The sequence below is a fragment of the Macrobrachium rosenbergii genome, chromosome 8 (assembly GCF_040412425.1).
Source record: "Macrobrachium rosenbergii isolate ZJJX-2024 chromosome 8, ASM4041242v1, whole genome shotgun sequence".
NCBI classification, from domain to species: Eukaryota; Metazoa; Arthropoda; class Malacostraca; order Decapoda; family Palaemonidae; genus Macrobrachium; species Macrobrachium rosenbergii.
In genome coordinates this window covers 6,177,063-6,200,785 of record NC_089748.1, presented here as the reverse complement: position 1 = coordinate 6,200,785, position 23,723 = coordinate 6,177,063, and the positions used below count along the sequence as shown (strand labels likewise).

At 38.8% G+C, this 23,723-nt stretch overlaps 1 protein-coding gene across 3 annotated transcripts in view; it reads right to left on the bottom strand.

The window, feature by feature from the left end:
* The window catches only part of LOC136840577 (protein abrupt-like), a 91,804-nt gene extending 69,041 nt beyond the window's left edge, over positions 1-22,763 (bottom strand). For 2 of the 3 annotated variants that reach the window (XR_010853659.1, XM_067107199.1), the window contains exon 1: positions 21,893-22,763. The gene's annotated coding sequence lies outside the window, so the exon portion shown is untranslated. The remainder of the gene's footprint in view (positions 1-21,892) is intronic. The other variant, XM_067107200.1, reaches the window with a different exon arrangement.
* Positions 22,764-23,723: the final 960 nt, after the last annotated feature.

Below are 23,723 nucleotides of genomic sequence, written 5' to 3'. Positions count from 1 at the left end.
TCCTCAAACACTAATATTTATTCATGAGACTCATAGTGAAGAAAAAAAATATATATACAAGAATAAGAGCGACGACAAAAATTGCCGTTGTAATGCGCAGCCCGAGGCAGGGAAATACACCACAGAGAGACTTTCTTTTTAGTAAATACATTCTATGAGACTTTCCACTTGGTAAATATATTATCTCTCAAAGAAACTTGAGAACTCCGCCGACTGGGAAAAAGCCTCCGCTCTGTGATTTACATCACTGATAACTGGGTCGCCGTCTCTCTCCTGGAGGAGGAGGAGGAGGAGGAGGAGGAGGAGGAGGAGGAGGAGGAGGAGGAGGAGGAGGAGGGAGCGGGAGATGATTACAATTACCCGGAAGTTGGGCTCAGAGATGGTAAAACCAGAGACAACTGAGAGAAGATGTTTAGTTCGAATGACTCAAAATTTCTCCACTTAATCTCGAGATGAGGAGAAAAAAATGAATTATAAGGACCCCCAATTTTTACGGCGTCCCCTCAGAAGTCATTCTCTTATTTTCATATCAGATAGAGCTACTGCATTAGCAATCATGTCACACACTTATGTTCAACTAGCGCATACGTAAAGCATGTTTAAAAGATTTACCTACAAAGAGCAGATAGGACGGAACCATTATTAACGCTCTGACACAAGCCTAACAAGGAAATCACCCAGAAATTTTTTATCGAAAAGCCTATAAACTAGGGCCATGAAAAATCCCTCCCTTTCACAAATCAATGACCAGGATTCAAATTAAATATTTGAGACAGTGACCAACACAAAGTAGGCTACATCAGGACCTCATTATCATTCCAAAATCTAAATCAAAGCAATATTACGCAGCCACAATAAAAATAATTCCATAATTTCAGTTAAAACAAAAATATACCCCCCCAAAAAAAAACACACACACAAATGCAGCCAACAGACAATCAGCAACGCTGACACTCTATGGCATTCTTTGGTATCAATCAATGTGACTACACACAAATTACAAACTACGCAAAAACACTCACACACATGTATGTGTATATATATATATATATATATATATATATATATATATATATATATATATATATATATATATATATACATATACTGTCTTTGAGTGCTTTGTAATTTTCATGTAGTGGCACTAATTGATACCAAAGAATGTCATAGAGGGTCAACGCTGCTGACTGACTGTTGGCTGAATTTGTGAGTGTTTTTTTTCTATATTATAGTATTCATGGAAATTATGGCAATACTTTTATTGTGGCTGCAAAATATCTCTTTGACTGAGATTTTGGAATGACGAAATATTTATCGTATGGGCCCACTCCTTCAAATACCTTTGGAAATACGAGTCACGCGTACCTGACTACTTTAAAACTAGAATTAACGAAACTTTACATCTCATCCAGCGTATTTCCCCGCGCAGTTTCTATACATATATTTCATTCGGTGTCCAATTAACCAGCTCCACGTTAAGAATTTTCGTTGTCCACCACGGGCCGCAAATTCCTGAGATGTATGCTAGCATTGCACCAGCACGGTTTTTTTTTTTTTTTGTTTTGCCCCTAGGTTAAGTTAGGTTAGGTCAGGTTAGACTGGTCGCTTTTTTCAGGGAAAAGTCCCAGTACTCGGTTACATCTCGGGAAAATGGCCCCGGGCCACTCGTCTCACCACTTGCTTTTATAGTCCGAGTGTGCAGAATGAAGCTCTCTCGATCCCTCCTTCAGGACAGTACGTCACGTCTCGGGTTGGGATTTCCTGTCTCGACCCTCTTATGGTACTGTCATTTTCGACTACCTGTTTCATAAGCATGTAGACTATGTCTCATGTCACATGCAAAGCAAAAGATGTTATATATAAACACTATGTTTAAATGACAATGAAACCATTGGCGTTGTCACAACATAAAACTTGTTTTTATCATATGTACACCGACAATTTTATCAGGAAGGCCGTTTTATCATCCTGGAAACCGCCGCTTATCAGAAAATCATGGGTTTTGAATCAGCTTCATCCAGATCGAAACCACACGTTCTAAAAGCATGACTCTAAACGGCCTTCATGACCCAAGCGGCTGCCAACACTCGAAATCTTCATCTCTCTCTCGTCAGACGCAATAAAATTCTTGCAATGACTTCGCATTTACCTCCTCACGCAATATGTTGCTGGAACCGTCGCCTTCGCAACGCCTGCAACGACAGATGTCCTTCTCGAGAAGTCTCCGTTTTTCCTCCCTCAAAAAATGATGCCAGGCGACTCGTCCCCGTGTGAAGGTGTGGGGAAGGTGTAGGGGAGCGAGACTTTCACTCAACCACACTCTTCTCGCCTTCCCCACCTACTTGAACATAATCGACCAACCTCTCTCTTTTGCCCGGCACACAATCAACATATTTCTCTCCCTCCCGAAGGAGCGACAGAAGGTGGGCTGGGGTTGTATGGGACATCTGCAAAGTCCGTGGTTCAATCCCGGTCTGCCGCCACCAATTATCTAGGGTCAAGAAAAGGGCATGAGGCTAGCAATCTTACCCCTAAAGCAATAAATCATTAAAATAAGTCAATATCAGGAATAAGCGAAATACCGAACTAAACCTAAATAATGTCCAAAACAATGGCACAGGATAAGCAATCTAAATCCTTGTGTCTAACGACCCAAACAGCATCACAAAAGCTAGATACATCATGTGAGGAATCTACAAGATGGCCTCAGTTTTCTTGCAGTACAAACAAAAACAATCTTCATTTTAACTATAAAAAAAATGAAAGCCTAATGCTAAAAATTTAAAAAGATGGATATCCAGCCTGTCATGATAACAGCAGAAAGCACTACGTTTTATCATGTGGAGATTTTTACATCTGCGGTGTTTAATTAGCCCTTACAATTAAGGAATGGGCGATGTGTTTCGGACGGCAATAAATCACCTCATCTTCAACGATAAGCAACACAACTGGTCATCGGAAAGGGGTACACCATTAAATGCAATCACAATCATTCACCCGAACCCACTCATCCATCCACTACATATTCTGCTAATAGACAGACATAAAGACATAAACATACTTCTCCAATTTGCTTGGAGGAGGTAATAACAAACCTTAGAGATGACCAAAACAGTGTAAGAAGTCTCAAATAATACCTAAGCAAACTTGCAATATAAGCCCAAACAATCTAGTAGGTAATACGACGACTGTAGTGGTCCAAGCTGTGTCGCAAACTAGAATTGAGTAACGGTTCAAGCAAACATACTGAAGACCTCAGTAGTTGCCCAAGCAGTCTTGCATTATAAGATCAATTAATATACTAAGCTTTAATCTTACATTATAAACAACAGCAATGACCTGAGAAGTCTTGCATTATAAGGCTAAGTACGGTTTATAAAATTACTGTAACCTACATGATAAGACGATGTAATCGTCTTAATGGTGTTACAATACAACCATAAGTAAAGACCTGAATTGATTTTGTAGAGGCATTAACTTTGCACGAAAGCAATTAACAAACTTATAAGTTCAAGTACTGGTTTACAACACAAAACCAAATAATAACTTGCCAACCTTGCAATAACCTAACTACCGGTCTTTCCCATCCATCTTGAAATGTGAACTCTAGTGTCTTGAAAATCTTGCGTAATGATCTTGAAAAATTTTGCATTATAAACATATAAATACCTTAATCAAAGTGCTCTATTCTTGCATCATAGCACTTTTACGGTTAGATTGGAATTTTATACTAAAATTACAGCAAGGGCCTAAGCAATCCTCCACTGTAAATCTAAGGAAAATGAACAGATTGAAAAATTTCCCATTATACACCTTATTACTAGCCTTTACCATCTTGCATTTTAAACTAAGTTCTTTTGATTTCGTATGGGCCTTTCCTCTTTCATTAAGACACAACTAATCTGCAATCTTGCATTGCTAATGAAAGCAAGAGCTTTCATTTCTTATTATGAACCTAAGTTACTGCAACAAACTTGAATCTGAGAATTCAACACAAAAAACAAACCTTAGCAACCCAGCCCAGTAAACCTATGTACCTTTAACAATGACTCTGAAACAAGTGCACTATAATTTTAGTAACGACTCAAGCAATCTACCATCACAAACCTAAACTACTAAACAATTCACATGAAAATGGGCGTGGCATGATTTATACCATTAGGTTTTCGTCTAAAGAAAGGCTGTGCCCCAAAAACTCCAATTCATGTTCATTATTCCTGCCAGATTTAAAATGCACAAGTGCCTGGTCTGAAGTTAATAACTCAGTCACTCCTGGGGAAAATTTTCGACGTTACTCTTGCGTCTTTAAATAAATCGCAAAGTTTCTAAAAACGAACTCCAAGACACCACACCCACAAAGCAATTTTCCGTAGCTATTCTATTTCAGTGCACCCAAAACCTTAACGACCGCAAAGCGCCATAACACTGGAGCAGTACCTTCCCGAATGCGTTACGACAGTTTCTGTCTTTTTAACTTAATGAGCTAAGGAACCTCATTCAGCAAACTGCTCGCGGCGGGTTTGTGCACGCCACTCGCACTCGCCTGACAAGAGGAACACGTGTCTGCAGAGACAATTTCTTACAATTACGGAGGTAATAAAAAGAACATACGATTAACGAGACGTTAAACTGAGACTAGAAAAACAATTTCCTATTCAAACAACGGTATGCACTTGCTGTTTTTCTGTGTTCCCAGTTAAAGATGATTTATGACTCGTCTCTTTCTTAGTACATAAAAAAGAAACTCGTGTGAACAATCAAAGAAATGAAAGAAAACCGGAAAAAGTGATGCAAAGTAAAAGAGAATGATGCCTTAAGACGAGTTTCCAACGCAGCGTTGCAAAACGATTGTTGCCGCGCGATTACAGCACCCTATTCGATTTCCATTACCACGACTTTGGTCGCTCTGCTTTACCAGTTTCATTGTTGACGTCATGGCGGAGCCACCTGAGTTGCTCTTCTATCATCTCGAGGAAGACGATGAAGAAGAATGTCTCATATTTTAGGATCAATTAAAAAGAAATAAACCATCAAATATATTCATTTTTTGCATTGCCTTAATCATCAGTTTTAAATCGTCCATGTTTGGAAGAAAGAAAAACGCTATCAGTCGCGACGGCGATTACAGCTGGATTGCTATCAGGCCGGATGGAGTCGTACGTCTGGTAAGTGTTATTATACAGTCGCTTCGGTCGTACGACTGTAGACGCGTCACTAGAAACGGTGCCGTTTGTTATCATGAAAAGAGTACAAATTGTGTGAGCTGCTGGAGTCGCCGCATTCGAAGCGCACTTTTATGGTGACAAAGTCGACAAATGACCACCAACGCAAAGGACGCTAGCACTTACAGTAAACGGTGCAGTACAATAAAGAAAAACAAGCAGCTACCTTTCTCTTGATAAGGAAGGAACCTTTCTGATAAACTTTCTAGAAAAGGCACTATATGGTCTGTAGAGACCATACCACTCTAAATTCAAAATTAATATGAACTTTCTTAGGCAAAACTCGTCGTTCTCTCAAAACATAAGACTTCAAATTAAATAAACACCTTACAAAACTCACTTAAGAAGACCACATAGATTGGACGTTGGGAACAAGAGCATGAACAAATAAAATCTAAAGTTTTGGTAAAAATCACTGAATGACTAATGTCGACCCTACATAAAATCAAAGTGCTAATCTCACATAAAATATGAGATCATAATGAACTTATACAGATGTATGAATATATATACGTATATATATATATATATATATATATATATATATATATATATATATATATAGATATATAATAATATAAGAGAGAGAGAGAGAGATAATCTTAATATGAGCACTAGCACAAGTGAACAAGTAAGATACTGTTTGCATAAAACCTATTAAAAACATGCGATACAGTGTGCGTTTCTTGTAAGTGATATTCGTTGAATCGTTGAGGGAGAAAGCAACTTAAATCATAACTATATATAAAAAATGATGTCAACTATAACGACACGAATGATTTGTCTGTTGTGTCCTTGCATGACACTACGACAAGTTTCACAGTCACTGAAACTGAATTCTCACGAGGAAACAGCCATTACCGATAACGGGATAGTTTACGGTCCACTTATTTCCAACCTTTTGATTCCTGCAGAGGAAGTCATGTAACAGCCCTGATTTCAATAATATCCAAGTCCAACAGTACATTTTTCCAGGCATTTATTCACACGCCTCCAACATTAAAAAAAAGGCATACTGCAAACAAAAGGGGTAAAAGAGAATACCCATTCGGCCATTTACTGGCTGAATTGTACCGAGTTTGTGCTTTGTTTAACCACATGCAGAGCCATTGGCCAATCTCCGACCACGATTCCTACATCGGGTAACTGCTCGTGCCGCGTCACAAACCCTTGACAGCCTTAAGCTGAAAATATCATTACTGCAATTTTACTTCAAACGTAGACATCTACCTTACCATTACGGGGGATACCGAAAGGCTGTGGAACTCACAAGTACTGGCTGGCGGGGTAATTATACTCAGTGATATATATTTATGAGGAGGCAATGATGAGGCAAACACATACCTTACGGGTGCGAAAGCTTGATGACCCCCCCTCATCCGGTGTGTTGTTTAAAAAAAAAATCCTACCTTGAGACTCCTAGGGGGTAAGGGTGGGGAATTTCAAGACTCCCCGGGGACGACTTTTATATCAACAAAGCGACACCATCAGGGTTGTTATTTGAGCAATAATGCAGGTGACAACCGTTTCTACAATTCTGCACATGATAACTGTTTACGACTTTACGCTGTAAACAGGTACACGGTAAAGTAAACATAATCAGCGGTTCTCTGGCATGTTAGTTACTACTTTGCCTCATGAACAATAGGGTTTTGTCCAAAAGCCATAGGAGTTGAACAACTCTTGGGATAAAGACTTTCATCAAAATTGAAAAGAAAACATATCTTTTCTGGCTGAAATGCCGCTCATATAGGCAGTTGTCGTCCACGGTTAGTTTTTAAGCCATCACAGCCAGGTTTCAGGTAAACCACTAATAATGTACCGGTATAGTCCGATGTTACATATATTTGGCATTAAGCACGACTATTGCAGAACTCTCATCTGGTGGAAATCTTTAGTTCGACTGCTGATAAAAGAACCTAAAATGATGAAATTACGTTCCTAAGTTACTCATGGCTGGGGCTAGACGTAGAATAACAATCATATCTGATACTCCATGAATTTCCTTAACCTTGAAATGGAAACCATTGCTAGTAGAGCTTGCGGAGCGCTGCCCCCGACAACAATCCTAGCCGTGCATATGTTACCTACTGGAAACAACACTTATTAAAAAAGGAATTATGAAAATTATAAAGGTCAATGGGACACTGTGGCAATCATAATTATCAAAAGTCCGCTGAAGTTAGCTAATGGAATTAGATGGGCTCTTCAGCTTTATTACAGTAAATCTTACTTTTGCTACTAATTATGGTGGCCTCACGTTTCATGATTAAATTTCTGGTAACAGCTTGCCATTTACCCAGAATTCATTAAAAAAATAAATTTGAATTTTCTGTACTCTAATATTCAAGCCTTTAAATGTCATGGTTGCTAATTAAAATGTATCAAATATCTTGAGGGATGTAACTCAAATATAAAGATAGAAAAAAACAGAAGTGATGAGAGAAAAAAGTATTCGCAGACATGAAATAAAGTTAGACGGAGAAATGATTTATGAAGCAGTCTTTCAAATACTCAAGTACAACGACCTCTAATACGGGGTCTCTTGAATTAGAATTGAGTAAAAGACTAAAGAAGGCAAATTAAACAGTAGGCAGTCTGAATACAGCACGATTTTATACAGATGCTGATACGATCTGTGTTGTTATACGGGGAATGAAACATCATATGACAATGAAACTATACCTAAAAGAGTTTGACAATTTGAGTATCAACACTTAGGGAGACTGCTGCGGATCAGATAGAAAATAAAGTGAGAAATGAAAACATGTGGGAAAAACGGAAGTTCCATAAATACACAAGATAATTATGAAAGGGAGATGGATGCGATTTGGAGAGTGGCTGAATTTCACAGAGGCGCTTGCGTCGTGAGGACCTGGAGTCAGTGATGATGGCGACGCACATACGCATGCACGCACGTACGGTGTGTGCACAACGTTATGTCTTATGAGACTTTCTCAAGACCTAATAATAAAAAAGCACTGCTTCTGAAGAAATGTTCCCAAAACATTAGTTCAACTCAAATCAAACATTCCACCATGTAGGCCAGTACACACAGACAAAATTAAAAAACAAATACCGACAGTTGGTCAAACCAATGACAAAAGAATCCAATTCATACAGGCATAAAAACAATGGTTATATTCAGAATCACCATAGAAATTAAAAAAAAAAAAAAAAAAAAAAATCAAGACATCTTAAAAATTTTCATCATGAAGGATAATCAAAACTGTCCTTCAAGGATTAGGCCTATTTAAAAAATGAACAGCAGTTCTAACTAGAGCTATCATATTGTCTTTATATATACACCCATCCAAAACGGGCAACGTGATGTCCTTAAGAACGCACTTCAACCAAGCGTAGAGAGAGAGAGAGAGAGAGAGAGAGAGAGAGAGAGAGAGAGAGAGAGAGAGAGAGAGAGAATGGGATGGACGGGGGTGGGGAGGGGGAGTTATGAGAGAGAGGGAGGGTCCTGATTTTTTAACGTAATTATTTCTTCCAAGGTCACATGTGGAATAAAGTAATGTTTGTTTATTTTCTTGTTATTAGTTTTAGTAGAGTTGATGATGAGTACTACACCAGATAATCCGACATTTAAACAAATACACGAGAGTGACTAAGCTTATGCACATCGAAGCATAACACGTGGATTGTTAAATCGTTCCAAAAAATGCATTAAATCGCACATAACTTATTTCTTAATTTGGCAAGATTTAAATCCTCTGGTGTTCAAAATGGTCAAATTTTTGCATATATGATATGCGTAAATACAAAGAAAATTATATTTACAAAACGGACCTCGTTGCACTTCTCAAGAGGCTGGCTCTCCCATCGTATCCCCTTCCCCCATTTATTTCTACGGTGAGCGAGAAAAGGATGTTGTTATCTGCGTTTTCGAGCAATAGTGATTGCAACATCTTAGCATTATATTCCTTTGCTTCAGAGCAGACTGGAACTTTTTAATTCTCTAGTCCAAACCTTGAATATGAAACCGCAGAAAGCAATGAGTCACTAAAAAAAATATACCAACTCATAACATGAGGACCAAATGCCACTTCTTTCTTTGGATTTCGAATGACTGATATTTTTAAAAACTCTGAAATAGCTACAAATCAAAAATAATATAACTTGGGCCTACTCACTCTGAAATAACATTTTTGTTCTTCAATACCAAAGCGATAAATAATTATTTTCTGAAAATTTAAAATTTGCGTAAAAAAAAGGTGACGATGCTTCATGCGACTGGTAAAGCATAATGTATGAAAAAAAAAAACAAATGGAGCTAAGAATAAAATAATCTAAGTAAGTCCATTACTTAACATAAGAGATAATAAAACCTGATAGGAATAAGGGGGAGAAGTGGATAAAAAGTGGTGGGGGAAGAAGGTCGAAGTGATGGACATTAACAATCTCCACATGGTTGTGAAATGTCAATCATTAGTGTCTGCTGTGAGAAGCTGAGACGTCAAATGACGAGTAGAAAGTCCCCAGCAACTCAAGTTCCTCCATCTCTTCTCCCGTCTCCCATTCCTCCTCTCTTTCTCCAATCCATTGTTTTTGCAGCTTCCTTCTACACCTATTCCGTAAAGACGTCATCTTCCCGATCAAATATAAATAGCCAACACAACCATCGGCCACGCGCTTTAAAAATGACCTTACTGGCGATGCTGATTCAATAAACTTCTCCCTAAACCATGAAAATATCTGAACGCGCGCGAATGTGTTTGTGTGTGCAGTTCTCCGCCTTTAACACTTCGACCGCTGTCGTCATGGTTTCTGTTTAACACAACACGGTAATTAATCTTTCCCCGGAAGGGGGAAGGGGGAGGGGGGAGGGAGGATCGAGTTGTGCACAAACCAGTTCGAAGCAGGAGTTATAGGCAATGACTGAAAGCAGCACTAGCAAAAGAGAAATATCTATAACTGCATGACATGATCCAAACTCACTTTCGCGTCTTCTTCCCCGCTCGAAATTCTCCTTGTTCACCTCTGCAATACCAGTGAAATGGACTACACCTACATAGCAAGCAAATTCTCCAGCATATAAATTTCAACATAGCGTTCGGAGAGGGCGCACAAGCCAATACACTCATAAAGCTGTTTGTCGAGAGAAATGAGGCAATCTTGAGCCACACGCCGTGTGAGAAGTGTACAGAGCAATTAGGATTTTTTTCCTCACTCATTTCTTCTAATTTGCTGCTATTTACGACGAGACTGATGTCTGTCCACCACGACCAATGATGAAACTCTGGGCAGCGCAGCTGGTGAATTTTACATGTGATTTTTCTGCTTTTACATGACAGCCCACATGTATGCGGAATAGATGCCCGACGCGCATGCAAGCATGCATTCAGCAAAAAGTTTACTTCGGTGCATTTGCATTAGATACAAACGATAACGGCGCAAGCCTCACAAACACACGCACAGGGGCAATCCCCAAAACTTCAAGATGCAGCTCTTATCTCTCTCGTCTGTGAAAGAGTCGGCTAGAAGAACGCATGCGTTGGTATATATATATAATGGTGTGGAAGTGTCCTTCAGCAAAGAATTCAGCAAATGGTGTTGATTCCTTCGTAGTATTTCTGATGTTAGCTAATTATAAAGGAAATGTTGTAGAAATATATATGCAGACATAGAAGAGCTTGTAAAATTAAAAAGTTTATGAGGACTCCTCAGGTGAAATCCATAATCAAAATTTCTTCACATACTGTAAATAGAGGCTCTCGCACGTACCTTCAGATTAACAGAATAATAAGTAACAAAAGTTCTTATAAACATCACACTAAGCTCCCTCCTTGGACATAAACTTTGAAAAAACAATTTAAAAACCCCGATAAAATGGTAACAAATAAGTGTGCCACAATTGATTCTAATAACGCAAGTAAAAAATTGCTATCCTATTTGTAAACCACATCATGGTAAAAATATAATTTAAACAGACAAAAACAAAAAGTCGTTGAATAAATTCTGCTTATTTGGAGGGTGAACCTCAAGTCACTCGCTACTCCAAGCCTCGAGGACAAACAAAAAGAAATAAGAACGAAAAACAATGAAGCCTTATCCCAGGGAGGTAACATTCACGCTTCCTAAAGGAAATAGGCTACTTCTAGGACTTGGGGAAGCAATATATAGGATGAAATATTTTCAACACGAGGTGCAGAACTGTCACTGATCCGAGCCTTACGAGGTTTACTGATCTAAGTGGCCAACTTTTCCCATGCCATAAAAATAAGCTACAGCAGTGGCATGTGTGGGAAAAAATACGATAAGACTGATAAATTACGATTACAGTAGTAAAGTAAGAAATTCTACCGCGTGACTAAAAATGTTTGAAATGCCCCCAACCTCAACCCCCACAAAAAAATATCAAGAGTAGGCTACTGCATTGAGTGAAAAGTTGTCATTAGATCAAGGTAAAATATTAATGAAAATACGGATCTTAAATACATAATGCAACAAAACAGGTGCTGCCTAACCCCATCCTCCTTCTGTTTATCATTACAGAAGGAAATCAAATACTAGCCTGGGCAAATGCAGACGTCATTGAAGATAAGTAGTGATGTCACAAGTCTTACTGTCAGTCATTCTGTAGTAGCAACAACCTCAAGCACAATTATACTTTTTAAATTATGTAACTAATAACTACTTGAGAATCAGAACTCTCGATCGCTGATTATGGAATTGAGGCCCCAATGTTTAAATGACATACCATCATCTCGACAATTAGCCAGTTACAGAGGGAAAAATTATAATTATTTTGGCAACTGGGGTCTTGAAAAAACTAGATACATACCAACTTCAGTCACGTTCCTTTGCTGACTGATTGATTGTGAAGTTTAGGCCATAAGGCTCCGCTGTTAAACCAGTCTCAGTTATTTAGCGCCTTTCTTTTTTCACATTTTCCTTGAGGCATCAAAGAATAAATACATAAATACACAAATAAATAAATGAATGACCGAATAAATAGATTCATATTTGGTTGAAAATCATGGCATTACGTAGATATCTCATAAAGTTACCCAAGTCTACAATGCCATTTAAACTTTTTGTGATATTCTTATCATCTACATGGTATTGTTTCCTTAAAGGGTCATATCTGAAACACTGCACCTGAATGCGATCCACAGACAGGGGACTATCATCAATAGTTTCCATTCTGGACGAAAAAAATTTAAAATACTTAGGTGGGAGAGAGCAAAATTGGGTCTCATACATGTTGTGTTCCATGGCTAGTGAAAAGCGAAGTAAAGAACATATAATCAAGGCGCGAAGTTGGAGAAAAAAAAAAAAAACGAGCTGTGAACGGAGCGTAGGATACCTAAGGCTTATAGATGATGCACTACTGATACTTTATGCCCCTTTTGATTACCTTCAATGAAGATTTTAATATCTCTCTCTCTCTCTCTCTCTATATATATATATCTATCTATATATATATCTATATATATATATATATATATATATATATATATATATATATATATATATATATATATATATATATATATATATATATATATATAGAGAGAGAGAGAGAGAGAGAGAGAGAGAGAGAGAGAGAGATTAAGGAACCCTTTCACATGCAGGGTGTGTTACACATGAGGAGGTTTTCCAAACCATGCTGCGTTAAATCTTAAGCAAGCCCGAGCCACAGGCACAGACGATGAGACATGAGACATACCCAGCACCTGTAAAGAGCGTACCTCGCTGTATCCCCGCACACACCATGGCAACCGGAAGCCCCGCAGCCATCTCTCCTACACTCCCCCTCCTTATGTCCTTGGCATGGAAAATGAAGGGGGGAGGGCGGAGGAAATATCAGACTGATCTACAATAGGAAATCCTACAGCTTAAATGATAAAACTTCGTTGGGGGAAAACCTTAGGTAATGGCAATGTTCATTTTACAGCGAATGCTTTGTTTAAAATCATCGTAGCCTGGCCTCCAATCCCTGTCATATTTCCGATTCTTCTTCCTTGCAGTTTCTTAAATCACCGCATGCCACTAAAAACAGGGACCTTATATTGAGGCTAGTGTGAAGTATGTGAGTTGATGTATAAAATGTTTGAATATATGACAATCAAATTATGTGTGAATGTTGCCTAATCATATTTTCTATGCCCATATTTTACAGCGATGAATATGTTCTACAGATCTAATACAAATACAAGTAAAAAAAAAAGCAAAATAAAAAATCACAACGCATTAAAATTTAAAATTTGTAATACGGATAACCGATATCACATTACTTCGTCATGTGGGAAGCAGTTCTACACTTTAAAAGTTGTCTTTTGAAATGTTTTTGACAAAGAAAAGGGTCGCCTGAAGTTGAAAACACCGGCAATGCTCTCATCTCGGATGTCTAAAAAGAACATTATTTCACGCTACGTATACTGCCTCTTTGCTAGTTTTCTGTTCAATCAAATCTATTGCTAGCTTTCACATTGTTTACAAGGCGTGCGTATAATACTTGTGCATGTCATGAGATAAAAAAAAATCTCTAGGGAATAGAAGAAATACTGTGACATAAAGGATCGAAGGAAAGGTCATCTATAACTATGAAGTATAGGCGTAAGAGTGAACAAGGTACGGCTGCATAACGCTTAAGGGGTGACGATGCGCTGCTCATGGAGCGGCTGTTCAAGCAGTGAAAGGGTGTGAGACTGCGAGATTCCTCTTAGGACCGATGGAGTTGAGGTAACCGGGACTTCGGGTCCGAGATCAGGCAACGGGCCCAGAGGGCCAACCAGAGCTCTAAAAAATCCAGAATCAAGAGGGAGTCAAACGACGGATGGTGTGCAATGCGTTAGTTTTAATGCGATGATGAAACTGCTAAGGACAAAATGAGAAAAATAATAAAAATGAGGTACGTAATTGTTGAATATCAAACAAATTTCATTAAACAACCAGATTTTTCAATTGAGAGAATCAAATCAGCCTCTATCCTTAAACAATCAGATTAGGATTTACCTACTCTGAAAGTAACTCTGCCATTAACTAAAAACCCACCATCATGATCTGTCTCAGTAAGCACACCCCTGCGTAACTCTTCCTTCTAAAACAAGTAGTCAATCTCAGACTATTGCAGAAGCAATACATGACCCTCCAGCAACCAGAATTATTTCTCTCTAAGCCAGTGGTTCTTAACCTGGGGTACCTGTACCCCCAAAAGGGTACGAAACCTTAAACCTGGGGGTACGAGACATGATAGCCAGTGCAATGGTACTGTATATTTACCAATAGAAAGTAAAACACCGTGAATGAAGTAAAAGAACATTTGCAAGAACTGATTCAGTCCTTCCAAGGGTATTTTCACCTTGGAGAAGTTTCTGTGGCACAAAGTTGGATACGGGATCCATTTCTTTTTAACCTTGATTCCATGGATGATAATGATATGATGAAACATGATCTTGCGGAGTTGCAGACCAGTGACAGAATCCGAATGGAGTTTGAAAAAATGCAACTGGATACGTTTTGGTGTGTACAACTCAAAACATTCCCAGTTAGCAGGGAGAGCTCTGGAGGTCCTAGTGCCATTTGCAACTACATACTTATGCGAGTCAGGTTTTTCAACTCTCCTACACATCAAGACAAAAGCCAGAAATCGTTTGGATGCAAAACTCTCTTGTACATCAAGACAAAAGCCAGAAACCGTTTGGATGCAAGTGGTGACATGCGTCTGGCACTTTCAAAGAAAGAACCTCATTTGAACATCATCATTAATGAGAAACAACAACAATAGAACCACTAAAAATGTGTTGGTGTGCACTATGTAGTATTACTCATAATTAGATTACTGTTATAAAGTGCATTCATTGTATCGTGCTGATTGACACTTTTCATCTGAAATAAAAAAGTACCTTTGTTCAGTAATTGAATACATCTAATAATTTCTCAGTCAGGTTTGTATCACTAATCCTTTTCAAATGTTTGTATTGTATTTATATCAAGGGGTACGGGCACTGAAAAAGGTTGCGAACCACTGCTCTAAGAGCATTTCATCTGATGAAGTATTGAAGGAGACAACTGATGAAGTATTGAAGGAGACACCATTAAGTTCTTACGACGATAACTGACATTTTTCACCACACAAGATTTGCCAAAGAAACAAAAATTCCTTCATAGGAAACTATTTTTAGTATGAAAGTCAAGATCAAGAAACTTTGGTGTCATCTGCAAAAGTTTCATTAGTGGAATAAGCAAGTTAAACAGGTCCTATTGCTTCAGTTCAAAAGTTACGGCCAAGGTTTAAGTTGTGTACAGAATCTACGGATTCCGAAACCATAATTTCATCTGCTGTGACATTCCACACGGGAGTGTAACGTGGATTTGACGTATGCATGGAGGGCTACCAAGTTTTAGCTTGAAATATTTTGAACTGTGAGGGAAGAGTTGTGATGGCAAATATACAAAAATACTGAGACAAACGGGGAAAAATAGCACCCCCAACTTTGTCGGTATAAGATTAATAAACTTGGGGTTAAGTATGCATGTACTAACTGCATTCTCGATTCAACAACAGTAAGTTCTCTTTAGCCTAAATTACAACTGCTCTCAGAATTCACTATTTAATTTCATAGATTCTCGATTAATGGATGGGTACATTACTGCTATCGGACCCATTATATCTTTGACAGTGAACATCGATTTTTAATCGATATCTAGATGCTGTTTTGTTTTCCTAGGATTCTATCACAAACTATATACATATATATATATATATATATATATATATATATATGTATATATATGTATATATATGTATATATGTATATATATATATATATATATATATATATATATATATATATATATATATATATATATATATATATATATATATATGAGTGGGGAAGGGGGCAAGAAAAGGGCATGACCCTTGCATTCGCGGCAGTAGTTAAGGGTAACCTCCCACTATCATGCGTGGGTTCGAATCTCATTATGGGAATTAGGGTGTCTTCATGTTACCCATGAAATGATAAGAGACTTTGGGACATTATTTTCCAAGACTCATAATCGTTCTCAAAGGACCATTGAGATCGGCTATGCGTATGTACTGTACAACTTCGAGAGAAAGCATTTACTCTGGTTTAACGATATAACCACTCATGCAATGATTAAATGGCCAAGATAAGAACGTAGGTCATGCATGAACTGACCTTGAATACACCAGGTTACATTGCCAGTTATCTGGCGTTCTTCGAAGTACAAAAGGTAAAACTGCCTATGCTCATCGTGAATTAGAACAAAATGCACGAAAAACGTAGACCTTCGTTAACATACCGCACCACAATAATCCCACATCAATTAAAGACTGCACAAACAGTATTCATTCTTAAGAGTAAATTGACGCGACAGTAAAAGCCGGCATTTTTACGAGATCAGTGATACGATACTTACTGTCCCACATTAAGTGTGAAATCATTATGACGACCAACTCGACAATTGTGCCATCATTATTGGAGATGGGGCATTTTCGAGATTAAGAGCAGATTCCTGTGTACAGAATTTTGTTAAAGGACGAAGCCCAGCTACCGTAAGAGGCATCGGAAGCTCAAAAGTCTTCGACCGACGCTCTTCTTGATATCTGTCATTTTAAGCCACTTATCGCTGAATAAGATTTTGGCCCATGCATGGTCCATGAAACAATAAATTAGGCTCTTTATGGCTGACAACCTTTTATTCTATTCTACGAATTTGGTAGACATTACACTCATTATAGCCTGTAGCTCAACGCTCAGCTAAAGTCACAGGCAACTGTAACTAAAAAGTTAAATTAGTCTGCATTTTCTACCTTTGGTGAAATGGTCGAGTGAGACCTTAGCCTACTTTGGAAGACTCGGTTTCCTTGAAACAATCAATCGAAAAATGACCTACAAGCGACAGCGTCTTAGATTTCGCACTGCATCACCATACAAACTCTCCACAATCATTCAAAAGCCGCGATATTAGGTCAAAGATCAGAGCAAATTGCTGATGCCTACACACCAGAGTTTTCAGTTCAACACAAAGCTCAAAAAGGATTCCGAATGTTGAACGCGAATTACTGGGCGATATTGTTCTTTCCGATGATGTATAACATGGCGTCACAGGATAAAAATGGATTCTCTGATAGGCTACAGAAATAAGCCATTTCTTTCTGGTTTATGAAAAATCTCGCACAAGAACGCAACAATTAATACAGACAATGTTTATTCCTCAATTAATATTAATTCACTAGATAACACTGCTTTTATTATTACAGAAGGGGGAGAAAGAGAGGACTCAACTGTTCTGCACGCAAAAGGGGAAAAGCTACAAAACAAGTCTGAGAAGACTTACGTTTCTCATATAGGCTACATACATACACATATATACAATATATACATACATATTCTATATATATATGTATAACTGAATCATATGGAACGTGATGAATATATAAATATAAATATATATATATATACTGTATATATATATATATAACTATATATATATATATATATATATATATATATATATATATATATATATATATATATATATATATATATATATATATATATATATATATATATATATATATTAGTGTGTGTGTGTATTTGAAAGCAAAAAATTATAAGACTACGATACTCATGCTTACTGTTGTCGTCATCCAGAATTATAAATAACAGGATCGATTGTATATTACGTGAACGAGTTTGGTGAAAATATGAGGTGTTACGAAGCTAGACTTGGAATCTATTAGAATTCTTAATGCTTTACCTGCAGTTCTTTTATTTTCACTGTGGGGGAATGTGAATGATTTCACCTCGTGGGGTGGGGAGTACCCCATCGAGGTCCATTCATATACATGGTTCTTAATTTTGACAGAGCAATGATTAATATCACCCATTTATCTCACCCCGTCCCGTTCGAGAGTCGAACACGAGTAATGCTAATCCATTTGTGAGCCAGACGCGCTACCACCTCAGCTACGGAGAGAGAGAGAGAGAGAGAGAGAGAGAGAGAGAGAGAGAGAGAGAGAGAGAGAGAGAGAGAGAGAATGACTTTAATTTAGTTCTTGGTAACAAAACTGCAGCTGTCTTATTGCTTGCGTTTAATGTAAGGATAATCAACCAGCTATTTTATTTCAAATGAATAGCCAATCCATTATTTTATTCGGTAACTTATACTGCTGACATAGCAGGCATACTGAGGGTATGGGGGTTGGCAAGGGTGGGGATCCTAGGGCATGTGTCCTAGGTTAGGTTAGAGTTGATTTATTATGACTATTTCACTCAAATAATCACAAGCAAAAGCTTTTAAGAATGATGAACGCGCAGCAACAACAAATCTCATCAAGTAAAATACGACAGGAATTCCCTTCTTTTTGTTAATAAGACGCGCACTTATTCTCATTTCAACTAAGTAAATACCTCGAAACGACTTCTTAAGGTAGCAATGAAATACAGCATGCAAATATAAACAAATGAGAGCCCTACATACATCAATGGAAACGGATTCAGAAACAAAGACGCCAATGAAACTTACGAAACTTAACAGAGTATCTGCGAGTATAACACACTCAGTTAATGGCACGCTCCAGCACTGGCCTTGACATTTCAGGCACCACTCGAAGCCATGTGACAAAGCCGACGGCTTTAAGGGCATTCGCGCTTTCCTTCCAAGGCAGGAAACCTCTCTTATGGGGCATGAACTCTCTCTGCTCTTCAAGTCATATTAAACTTCAGCATCTCACTAAGTAACCGTCTGCACATCTTCCAGAAAACTCAGTTGAAAGCTGCGCTTTTTTATGGCAATGTGGTAAAGTCAATAAAAAAAAAAATCAATAGAACTCACGGGGCGCAACTCGCGAACACCAACAAACAGTTCTCTGCCCGGTTTAAATGATGCGAGTGAACGCCGCTCATGCTGCCGGCTAGGGTCTTTGGGGACAGTGACGAAGCCGTGGCATATTCGCTTCCTATGATCAAATAAATAAATCATCGGAAGGAGAGCAGGAGTGGGAGAGACGTTAGATCTTCTGAAGGGAAGGCATAAATCACCTTGACAAGTTGTGAGATACAGGATAAATGAAAAATTTCATTGGAAAAAGCAAAGGAGGGACAGATGGCAAGAAAGCATCAAGGATTTTCTCTTGATCGGCCATCTTTGGTTCTTCAAGAAGCAAAAACAACAGTGACTTAAAACCCATCCAATCTAACTCGACAAAACCCTAGCAAACCTTTATTTATTTACAGATGGACATTTAAATTTCGCCAGCATGATCAGGTTGAGCTGGACTAACTTAAAAATCTTCAGCAAGTAAATTACTGTGGCAACTATCATGCATAACAATTACGCAAGCAAGGTGATGGAGATGTGAAACCTTTCTATATAAATATATATGTATATATATATGTGTGTGTATATATATATATATATATATATATATATATATATATATATATATATATATATATATATATATATATATATATATATATATATATATCGGTATATATAAAGGTTCTGGATCTCCAGGGTGAGGATTACCTACTCGAGGTTTTTCCGCTAGTTATCATATCTGTGACAGCATATATTTTCATGATACAGTGGTCAATTATTCTCGTCTGATATTTTTTCGTCTCTCGCCACATCTCGGCTGCGACTATCACCACTCGACTAACAGCCAAATATATAATTCCTTACTGCAGTTAACAAGAGGCACACTGTAATCTTGGGAAACAGCACATAGTTCCTCATCCGGTCTAGGGATCGAACGCAGGTCATTTAGTTGCTGAATGCGCTGGCACTTACGCTACGGGGGAGAGAGAGAGAGAGAGAGAGAGAGAGAGAGAGAGAGAGAGAGAGAGAGAGAGAGAGAGAGATGTAGTGATGTCTAAGCATCCAGACAGTGCTTTGCCGCGAACGTCAAAATTTTTTTATTTTTACAAATTAAAGCAATAGTTTATGAAGGCAAATAAAAAAAATAGTCTTAAACCAATGTGAAATTTATAGCACAATGCATATCTAAATGGTAAACAAAGTTACAAATAGGCACAAAATTAAACAACGAGGCACCTAACAACAAAGAAATGAAAGAGAACGAAAAATAATAATAAATCTAGCGCGACGTTGATCACTCCGGGCCTTTCGTCCTGGCCGTCTGCTTTAAATGCACCATGAATTTTAAAGTTAGTTTCTGGTCCTACTCTTACCAGAAGAAAATAGAAATAACAGCTGGGGAGAGGATGACGAGAGCGGCTGATATTAGGACATAAACCCCACTCACCCCAACTATCTCTACTTGACGACTTATGCATAGGTTTTCGCTCCTTTCGTATGCGACATCAATTCTCACTAATTTCCGGTTTTCCAATGGTAAAATAAGGGAACCGTTCTACACGGTCAAAATTAAACATCTGCCTTCCTAACTTAATCTTTAAGGAAAACCGAACACCATAAAAAGGGCAACTCCACCAATTACAACTTTTTATTTCTACGAACCTTAACAGAGGAGTATCTTTGTGTACAGAATAAAGGCAAAGGTCGCCCGTGCATCGCCATAGGGTAAAATGGTCGTATGCATGTAAAAGATAAACTTGCAAACACAAATTCTATCAAATTAGGTGGAACCTGACCAGCTGGGAAAGTCAGAAGTCTGCTAAATTGCTATGAAACCACGCGTGACCTATGTATTTTCATAATAGGCTTGTCACTCTTAAAGTGGGAAAATGTATATTATGATGCAGTTATGTTTTTCAGAGTAGATGTTGAAATCAAATCCAACTTTAATAAGTGTGGCATCCAAAATGTACTTCGTTCATTTGGAATTCTGACACTAAATAATAAAGAGTATAGGCCTACCTTAATTAATGACTATCTTAAACTACAGGTCTACGCATATCTCACGTCTACGTAGTTAACCTAAGTTTTATGAAATACCACAGTAGTTCCTCGGCGTTAGTATAAACAAAAAATCTTGTTATCTGAAATATCTTAGAAAAAAGAAGCTCAAAGATAAGACTACCAGTAAACGACAAATACATAAAACCTGCTTCAAGTCAGAATAAAGAAACAGTAAAATGTTACATATTACAAATCAAAATAATACTAGTGTAGTTCCAGGCCTGTTGAACAAAATTCTACTCTAAATGGTCACACAGCAAAGCAAAAATTGGTCTATGTTTGTGATTCTATCTTCAAACGTACCTTACCCATCCAGAGGTTACAAAACAAAGAATTAAAAGGCCCCTCTCGTCAGTGAGTACGTAGAACAATATGCTGTGATGTACGGTACATGGTACAGTGCCTCCTCCTCAGTCATACCGGGCTATCTTTTTTAGCCATGAGAAATGCCAGGTGGGGCCGAGATGAGGGAGAAACTCACTCCCCCCTTTCATACGTGACACACGAGATTACTCATTTTTTTTCCATTTACGCGAACGGTTCCTAAAATAATGGAATTCATAAGGCCACTTTTGAGGACAGTTCAATAGACATACTGGTAAGCCAACGTTAAACAAAACACCTTGACCTACGTCCAGTGGATAACATGTTATAACGTCAATTAAAAAGCCCGTACATACACTATAATTGCCTACACGCACACGAGCATGACCGTATCTCTTGTACATCAGACATTAGAAAAGAAGGATGAACGAAGTTTGGGCGGAAAGACAGGAAGAATTCCATTCTTTATTTACCTTGTTCGTGTAGATGTCAGATGAGAACAATCCCCAGAAGACCTGAGAAGGAGGGACAACCCAGCAGCTACCTTCCTGGCAGTGTTGGCTTAATGAGTCTTTTTCTTCCCAGGGTACAAAACTCGGGCGTGTGGAGCAGAGGAGATGAGAGGCGGAGGGAGGGAGAGAAACGACAGACAATATGATAATGCTGATGGGTGGTATACACGTGACACTCTCTCTCACTGCTAAACTGCTGCTGCACACAGGTGCCACACCACCACCACCACACCCCAAGTGCCCCCAACACAACACGCACCCCCTTTTACTACACTTGCAAGTTTCGGGAAAAATTCACTTTGGCACCGTCTCTCCAACCCAGGGGCTACTTCCTCCGTGGCCTGGCCCTGCACACTACACACTGCTTGCCCAAAGGGGCCTTTGCCTCACAGTAAAATGGCTACCCAACGCTACTAAAAAATCGATACTTGGATGTTAGTGGTAGCGTTGGTCGCTGCTGCCCACCAACCACCGCACTGTGCCCCGTCGCTCCCTGCACTGTCTAGCACGCGTTCGCCCCCACCACACCAATCTCCTCTTCCCCCATCCCGCCGCCCCCTTCCCCGTCTCTCACGCCCCCACTTCCTCCTCTGTTACTCCTCCTCCTCTCCTTCTGACACTCGGACCACCGATCAACAGACAGTCCCCGAATAGATATCCAGCGATGTCACTCATTGAAAATGCACGAGATGGATTTATCTCTTGGATTCCACCATCAAGAAGAAAGTGTCATGTTCATTGCACAGGACCTTCGGTCTAGCTACTGAATTATCGCTCCCGTGCTACGCACTGTTGGGTGAATGAACCACCACTCATGCATACACTGCCACCCCACCACCCCAGTCAAATGAGCTCCCTCTGCAAACTAGCATGCTTTTCTATCCAAAAAATCAGTGAGTCACTTTCACGCTGAATCTTACCTCCTTCGCCGCACTATAACCTAATTTTAAGAAGTAATGTTAACAACAGATATATATTATGTCTATCCATAAGTTTTAGCAAACGCGGTTTTTTTTCTTTCATAGAAATGGCCCTAGCGAAAAAGCGCGCCTGGGTTGAGGGTAGACAAAATTTCCCACCAAGGCATTATTAGTGGGTTGGCCAGCACTTACATTTCCGACTACCTGGATACCTGTGTGACCGACTACTAATAATGAAAAATGCTCTACACTGAAAACCAGGTATAAAGAATAACTAGAAAAAACCAAAATTGGTAATAAATCGTAATTTAAATGTTTTTGTTTGACTATAAAAATCAGATAGAAAGATAAAGTAAATCTTATTAAAACAAAATCTAGTACGTATATCTTGAACGCTCATGATAACGGTGTTCGAAGCTCATCTGAAGCAAGCCGTGAGTTAGAAAGTTGGGTCCAAACTGTGGTTTCGGTGACATGCACACACCATCTCCACGCCGAACTGTCTAAAGACTAAAAATTTTTCTTTAGTGAAGCGGGTCTTATCTTATTATCGTAAGGCACGAAGCACACATTCGATATCATTTAAATCTCCTGCATAGTAAAAAAAAAAAAAAAGAATGTATGAATCGATCAATGGTGGTGTGCTGAGATACAAGGAGAGGAAGTGGGGTGACGGGGGAAGGGGGGGTGGTCATGGAAGGGGAATGGTGCTGCCGAGGTGTGTGCCACCGTCAACCGCGCTCAGCACAGATGACTCACCGGGCAGGGGGAAGTGGAAGGGGGAAGAGGGAGGGGTAACTCTGGCAAATGCTGGGGAAACGGATTGGGGATACGGACGTGCTGCCTCCGTCCCCTCATGTACCACTACCCTA